The sequence below is a fragment of the Arachis hypogaea genome, chromosome 11, assembly GCF_003086295.3.
Source record: "Arachis hypogaea cultivar Tifrunner chromosome 11, arahy.Tifrunner.gnm2.J5K5, whole genome shotgun sequence".
Taxonomy (NCBI): domain Eukaryota; kingdom Viridiplantae; phylum Streptophyta; class Magnoliopsida; order Fabales; family Fabaceae; genus Arachis; species Arachis hypogaea.
Window position 1 is genome coordinate 123710795 of NC_092046.1, and position 8535 is coordinate 123719329.

The following is an 8535-nucleotide window of genomic DNA, read 5'->3' on the forward strand; positions in this document are numbered from 1 at the left end:
TCTTTGTTGCTTTTTCTTGCTTCAAGAATCATTTTTATGATTTTTCAGATTATCAAATAACATGTCTCCTAGTCATCATTCTTTCAAGAGCCAACATATTTAACATTCTTAAACAACAACTTCAAAAGACATATGCACTGTTCAAGCATTCATTCAGAAAACAAGAAGCATTGTCACCACATCAAATATAATTAAACTAAGTTCAAGGATAAATTCGAAACTCATGTACTTCTTGTTCTTTTGAATTAAAACATTTTTCATTTAAGAGAGGTGATGGATTCATAGGACATTCATAACTTTCAGACATAGTTACTAACTACTAATGATCATGTAATGAAGACACAAACATAGATAAGCACATAACATAGAAAACGAAAAACAAAAGAAATAAGAACAAGGAATGAATCCACCTTAGTGATGGTGGCGTTTCCTTCTTGAGGAACCAATGATGTCCTTGAGCTCTTCTATGTCTCTTCCTTGTCTTTGTTGCTCCTCCCTCATTGCTTTTTGATCTTCTCTTATTTCATGAAGCATGATGGAGTGCTCTTGATGTTCCACCCTTAGTTGTCCCATATTGGAACTCAATTCTCCTAGGGAGGTGTTGATTTGCTCCCAATAGTTTTGGGAAGGAAAGTGCATTTGAGGCATCTCCGGGATCTCATGGTGATGAGCTTCATACGCCTCTTGAGCTCCATGAATGGGCTCTCTTGCTTGCTCCATCTTCTTCTTAGTGATGGGCTTGTCCTCTTTAATGAGGATATCTCCCTCTATGTCAATCCCAGCCGAATTGCATAGGTGGCAGATGAGGTGAGGAAAGGCTAACCTTGCCATAGTGGAGGACTTGTCAGCCACCTTGTAGAGTTCTTGAGGTATAATCTCATGAACTTCCACCTCTTCTCCAATCATGATGCTATGGATCATGATGGCCCGGTCTATAGTAACTTCAGACCGGTTGCTAGTGGGAATGATTGAGCATTGAATGAACTCCAACCATCCTCTAGCTACAGGCTTGAGGTCCAATCTTCTTAGTTGAACCGGCTTGCCTTTGGAGTCAATCTTCCATTGAGCTCCTTCTACACATATGTCCATAAGGACTTGGTCCAACCTTTGATTAAAGTTGACCCTTCTAGTGTAGGGGCGTTCATCTCCTTGCATCATGGGCAAGTTAAACGCCAACCTCACATTTTCCGGACTAAAATCCAAGTATTTCCCCCGAACCATTGTAACATAGTTCTTTGGATCCGGGTTCTTACTTTGATCATGGTTCTTGGTGATCCATGCATTAGCATAGAACTCTTGAACCATTAGGATGCCGACTTGTTGGATGGGATTTGTTAGAACTTCCCAACCTCTTCTTTGAATTTCATGTCGGATCTCCGGATACTCATTTCTTTTGAGTTTGAAAGGGACCTTAGAGATCACCTTCTTCTTGGCCACAACATCATAGAAGTGGTCTTGATGGGCTTTGGAGATGAACCTTTCCATCTCCCATGACTCGGATGTGGAAGCTTTTGTCTTCCCTTTCCCCTTTCTAGAGGATTCTCCGGTCTTAGGTGCCATCAATGGTAATGGAAAAACAAAAAGCTTATGCTTTTACCACACCAAACTTAGAATTTTGCTCGCCCTCGAGCAATAAAAGAAAGAATGGATGAAAAAGAAGAAGAAATGGAGGAGAGGGAGAGTGGGAAGTGTTTTCGGCCAAGAAGGGTGTAGAGGGGTGTGTTGTGTGAATTTGATGAAGAATGGAGGGCTTTATATAGGGAAGGGAGGGGGGGTTAAGGTTCGGCCATATGGGTGGGAAATTGGTTTTGAATTTTGAAGGTAGGTGGAGTTTATGAGGTAGGTTTATGGGGAAGAGTGGATGGATGTGAGTGGTGAAGAGGTGATGGGGAAGAGAGTTTGAGGTGATTGGTGAAGGGTTTTTGGGGAAGAGTGTTTATGGGGTAGTGTGAAAGAGAGTGGTGAGAAGAAGTGAGTGGAGGTAGGTGGGGATCCTGTGGGGTCCACAGATCCTGAGTGGATCAAGGATTTACATCCCTGCACCCATTAGGCATGTAAAAATGCCTTTGCACCCAACTCTGGGCGTTCAGCGCCAGGTTGGTGGCCATTTTGGGCGTTCAACGCCCATTTGTGTGCCATTTCTGGCGTTGAACGCCAGAACCATGCTCTGTTCTGGCGCTGAACGCCAGACAGATGCTCCTCTAGGGTGTGATTTTTCTTCTGCTGTTTTTGATTCCGTTTTCAATTTTTATATTTATTTTGTGACTCCACATGATCATGAACCTATAAAGACATATAACTAAGAAAAATATAGTTAGATAAATAAAAATTGGGTTGCCTCCCAACAAGCGCTTCTTTAATGTCAATAGCTTGACAGTGGGCTCTCATGGAGCCTCACAGATGTGCAGAGCTTTGTTGAGACTCTCCAACACCAAACTTAGAGTTTGGATATGGGAGTTCAACACCAAACTTAGAGTTTGGTTGTGGCCTCCCAACACCAAACTTAGAGTTTGACTGTGGGGGCTTTATTTGACTCTGCTTTGAGAGAAGCTTTTTCTGCTTCCTCTCCATGGTTGCAGAGGGAGATCCTTGAGTTTTAAACACAAGGGAGTCCTCATTCCATTGAAGGACCATTTCACCTCTATCAACATCAATCACAGCTCTTGCTGTGGCCAGGAAAGGTCTTCCTAAGATGATGGATTCATCCTCTTCCTTTCCAGTATCCAGGACTATGAAATCAGCAGGGATGTAAAGGCCTTCAACCTTTACTAACACGTCCTCTACTTGTCCATAAGCCTGTTTTCTTGAATTGTCTGCCATCTCTAGTGAGATTTTAGCAGCTTGCACCCCATAGATTCCCAGTTTCTCTATTACAGAGAGGGGCATGAGGTTTATCCCTGAACCAAGGTCACACAGAGCCTTAAAGATCATGGTGCCTATGGTACAAGGTATTATGAACTTTCCAGGATCCTGTCTCTTCTGAGGCAATGTCAGTTGATCCAGATTACTTAGTTCATTGGTGAACAAGGGAGGTTCATCTTCCCAAGTTTCAATGCCAAATAGTTTGGCATTTAGCTTCATGATTGCACCAAGGAACTTGGCAGTTTGCTCTTCAGTAACATCCTCATTCTCTTCAGAAGATGAATACTCATCAGAGCTCATGAAGGGCATAAGGAGGTTTAATGGAATCTCTATGGTCTCTAGATGAGCCTCAAAGTCCTTTGGTTCCTCAGAGGGAAGCTCCTTATTGGTCACTGGACGTCCCAGGAGGTCTTCCTCCTTGGGATTCACGTCCTCCTCTCCTTCTTTGAGTTCGGCCATGGTGCTTATGTCAATGGCCTTGCACTCTCCTTTTGGATTCTCTTCTGTATTGCTTGGGAGAGTACTAGGAGGGATTTCAGTGATCCTTTTACTCAGCTGGCCCACTTGTGCTTCCAAATTTCTAATGGAAGATCTTGTTTTATTCATGAAACTCACAGTGGCCTTAGATAGATCAGAGACTAAGTTTGCTAAGCTAGATGGGTTCTGCTCAGAATTCTCTGTCTGTTGCTGAGTGGATGATGGAAAAGGCTTGCCATTGCTAAACCTGTTTCTTCCACCATTATTAAAGCCTTGTTGAGGCTTTTGATCCTTCCATGAGAAATTTGGATGCTTTCTCCATGATGAGTTATAGGTGTTTCCATAAGGTTCACCTAAATAATTTACCTCTGCTATTGCAGGGTTTTCAGGATCATAAGCTTCTTCTTCAGAAGATGCCTCTTGAGTACTGTTGGATGCAGCTTGCATTCCATGCAGACTCTGAGAGATCATATTGACTTGCTGAGTCAATATTTTATTCTGAGCCAATATGGCATTCAGAGTATCAACTTCAAGAACTCCCTTCTTCAGAGGCGTCCCATTGCTCACAGGATTCCTTTCAGAAGTGTACATGAACTGGTTATTAGCAACCATGTCAATGAGTTCTTGAGCTTCTGCAGGCGTTTTCTTTAGGTGAATGGATCCACCTGCAGAAGTGTCCAGTGACATCTTTGATAGCTCAGATAAACCATCATAGAATATATCCAGGATGGTCCATTCTGAAAGCATGTCAGAAGGACACTTTTTGGTCAACTGTTTGTATCTTTCCCAAGCTTCATAGAGGGATTCACCTTCTTTCTGTCTGAAGATTTGAACATCAGCTCTAAGCTTGCTCACCTTTTGAGGAGGAAAGTACTTGGCTAAGAAAGCCGTGACCAGCTTATCCCAAGAGTTCAGGCTGTCTTTGGGTTGAGAATCCAACCATAATCTAGCTCTGTCTCTTACAGCAAAAGGGAAAAGCATGAGCCTGTAGACTTCAGGATCTACTCCATTAGTCTTAACAGTATCACATATCTGCAAGAATTCAGTTAAGAACTGAAAAGGATCTTCAGATGGAAGTCCATGAAACTTGTAGTTCTGCTGCATCAGAGAAACTAATTGAGGTTTCAGCTCAAAGTTGTTTGCTCCAATGGCAGGAATGGAGATGCTTCTTCCATGTAAGTTAGAATTAGGTGCAATAAAGTCACCAAGCATCTTCCTTACATTATTATTATTTTCGGCTGCCGTCTCCTCTTCCTGTTCGAAAATTTCTGAAAGGTTATCTCTGGATTGTTGTATTTTAGCTTCTCTTAGTTTCCTTTTCAGAGTCCTTTCAAGTTCTGGATCTGCTTCCACAAGAATGTTCTTATCCTTGCTCCTGATCATATGACAAAGAAGAGGGCACACAAAATAATAATAATAATAATAATAATAATAGAGATCCTTTATACCACAGTATAGGGATCCCTTTGTGAGTGGAAGAAAGGAGGGAGACAAAGAATGTAATGTAATGGAAGAAACACAACTGTGAGGAGGGTTGAGATGTGAGATGAGATGTTAATAAATGAATAAATAAATAGAATAAGATGGGAGGGGGAGAATTTTCAAAAAATATTTTTGAAAAAGAGTTAATGATTTTCGAAAATGGTTTTTGAAAAATGTTAGTAATTTTCGAAAATTTTTAAAATCAAAAATGAAAATAAGAATAATTAGTTAATTAAAGAGAAATTTTTGAAAAAGAGGGAAGATATTTTCGAAAATTAGAGAGAGAGAGTTAGTTAGGTAGTTTTGAAAAAGTTAAGAAACAAACAAAAAGTTAGTTAGTTAGTTGAAACAAATTTTGAAAAGATAAGAAGTTAGGAGGTTAGAAAAGATATTTTGAAACCAACTTTTTGAAAAAGGTAAGATAAGAAGATATTTTAGAAATTAGTTTTGAAAAAGATTTGATTTTTAAAATCTCAATTAATGACTTGATTCATAAGAAATCACAAGATATGATTCTAGAACTTAAAGTTTGAATCTTTCTTAACAAGCAAGTAACAAACTTCAAATTTTTGAATCAAAACATTAATTGATTATGTTATTTTCGAAAATTTGATATAAAAATAAGAAAAAGATTTTTGAAAAATATTTTTGGAATTTTCGAAAATAACTAAGAATTTTGAAAAAGATTTGATTTTTGAAAAAGATTTTGAAAAAGATAAGATTTTCAAATTGAAAATTTGATTTGACTCATAAGAAACAACTTGATTTTAAAAATTTTTGAAAAAGTCAACTCAAATTTTTGAATTTGATGAGAGAAAAAGGGAAATATATTTTTTTTTGTTTTTTGAATTTTTATGATGAGAGAGGAAAACAGGAAAAATGATGCAATGCATGAAAGTTATGGATCAAAACAATGAATGCATGCAAGAATGCTATGAATGTCAAGATGAACACCAAGAACACTTTGAATGTCAAGATGAACATCATAGACACAATTTTGAAAAATTTTTAATGCAAAGAAAACATGCAAGACACCAAACTTAGAATTCTTTAATGCTTACGCACTAAGAATTCAAGAATGCATATGAAAAACACCATACAACACAAAACAAAAAATCATTAAGATCAAACAAGAAGACTTACCAAGAACAACTTGAAGATCATGAAGAACACTATGAATGCATGAAATTTTCGAAAAATGCAAGATACACATGCAAATGACACCAAACTTATGACATGACTCATGACTCAAACAAGAAACACAAAAAATATTTTTGATTTTTATGATTTTCTAATTTTTTTTTTGGATTTTTTTTTTCAAAAATTATACGAAAAAGAAAAAATAAGGATTCCAAAATTTTTAACATGAATTCCAGGAATCTTGCATTCTTAGTCTAAAGCTTCAGTCCAGGAATTAGACATGGCTCACTAGCCAGCCAAGCTTTCAATGAAAGCTCCGGTCCAAAACACTAGACATGGCCAATGGCCAGCCAAGCTTCAGCAGGTGAATCAGGAACAGTAGCAGATGGATTAACAACAACTAACTTGCTCTTGATAACAAATTGCAAGCCTCAGTCCAAATGAATTTAGACATGGCTTTTCAGCCAGCCAGGCTTCACATGCTTCATGAAACACTAGAATTCATTCTTAAAAATTTTGAATAAAAATATATTTTTGAAAACAAATTTTTTTTTCCGAAAACAAAAGAAAAAATTTTTTTTTGAAAGATTTTTGAAAAATTTTTGAAAGCAAAACAAAAAGAAAATTACCTAATCTGAGCAACAAGATGAACCGTCAGTTGTCCAAACTCAAACAATCCCCGGCAACGGCGCCAAAAACTTGGTACGCGGAATCGTGATTACACTTTAATTATGTAAAATTCATTGCTCTTTCTTTTCCCGGCAACGGCGCCAAAAACTTGGTATGCGAAATTGCTACTCAGGTTGTGAATTGTTGTTCGAAATTGATTCCCCGGCAATGGCACCAAAAACGGATGCACAGAATCATGGTCTAAACATATCTTCACAACTTCGCATAACTAACCAGCAAGTGCACTGGGTCGTCCAAGTAATACCTTACATGAGTAACGGTCGAATCCCACGGAGATTGTTGGTATGAAGCAAGCTATGGTCACCTTGTAAATCTCAGTCAGGCGGATATCAAATGGTTATGGAGTTTTCGAAAATAATATAATAAAATAGGGATAGAAATACTTATGTAAATCATTGGTGAGAAATTCAGATAAGCGAATAGAGATGCTTTCGTTCCTCTGAACCTCTGCTTTCCTGCTATCTTCATCCAATCAGTCTTACTCCTTTCCATGGCTGGCTTTATGTGATACATCACCACTGTCAATGGCTACTTTCGGTCATCTCTCGGGAAAATGATCCAATGCCCTGTCACGGCACGGCTAATCGTCTGGAGGCATCACCTTTGTCAATGGTTTCATCTTATCCTCTCAGTGAAAATGGTCAACGCACCCTGTCACGGCACGACTATTCATCTGTCGGTTCTCGATCATGCTGGAATAGGATTTACTATCCTTTTGCGTCTGTCACTACGCCCAGCAATCGCGAGTTTGAAGCTCGTCACAGTCATTCAATCATTGAATCCTACTCGGAATACCACAGACAAGGTTTAGACTTTCCGGATTCTCTTGAATGCCGCCATCATTCTAGCTTACACCACGAAGATTCTGATTAAGAGATCTAAGAGATACTCATTCAGTCGAAGGTAGAACGGAAGTGGTTGTCAGGCACGCGTTCATAGGGAATGATGATGATTGTCACGTTCATCACATTCAGATTGAAGTACGAATGAATATCTTAGAAGCGAAACAAGATGAATTGAATAGAAAATAGTAGTACTTTGCATTAATCTTTGAGGAACAGCAGAGCTCCACACCTTAATCTATGGAGTGTAGAAACTCTACCGTTAAAAATACATAAGTGAGAGTCCAGGCATGGCCAAGAGGCCAGCCCTCAAACGTGATCTAAGATAGCATACAACTGATCAAAGATCAAAAGATAATCCAAAGATGTCTAATACAATAGTAAAAGGTCCTATTTATAATAAACTAGCTACTAGGGTTTACATGAGTAAGTAATTGATGCATAAATTTACTTCCGGGGCCCACTTGGTGTGTGCTTGGGCTGAGCTTTAACTTTACACGTGCAGAGGCCATTTGTGGAGTTGAACACCAGTTTTTGATCCATTTCTGGCGTTCAACTCTGGTTTTGGATCCTTTTCTGGCGCTGGACGCCAGAATTGGGCAGAGAGCTGGCGTTAAACGCCAGTTTTCATCGTCTATTCTTGGCCAAAGTATGGACTATTATATATTGCTGGAAAGCCCTGGATGTCTACTTTCCAACGCAATTGGAAGCGCGCCATTGTGAGTTCTGTAGCTCCAGAAAATCCATTTTGAGTGCAGGGAGGTCAGAATCCAACAGCATCAGCAGTCCTTCTTCAACCTCTGAATCTGATTTTTGCTCAAGTCCCTCAATTTCAGCCAGAAAATACCTGAAATCACAGAAAAACACACAAACTCATAGTAAAGTCCAGAAATGTGAATTTAACATAAAAACTAATGAAAACATCCCTAAAAGTAACTAGATCCTACTAAAAACAATGCCAAAAAGCGTATAAATTATCCGCTCATCACTCATCAACCCCTTTCCCTTTATTCTGAAAAATCCTTATGTTCCTTTCTAGCCA

At 38.8% G+C, this 8535-nt stretch overlaps 1 non-coding gene across 1 annotated transcript; it reads left to right on the plus strand.

Annotated features, from left to right (window-relative positions):
• The first annotated feature begins 4080 nt into the window (after positions 1-4080).
• On the plus strand, positions 4081-4188 carry LOC112724287 (small nucleolar RNA R71). Its single transcript, XR_003163457.1, has one exon. It is a non-coding gene; the product is annotated as a small nucleolar RNA R71 (small nucleolar RNA).
• The last annotated feature ends 4347 nt before the right edge of the window (positions 4189-8535 follow it).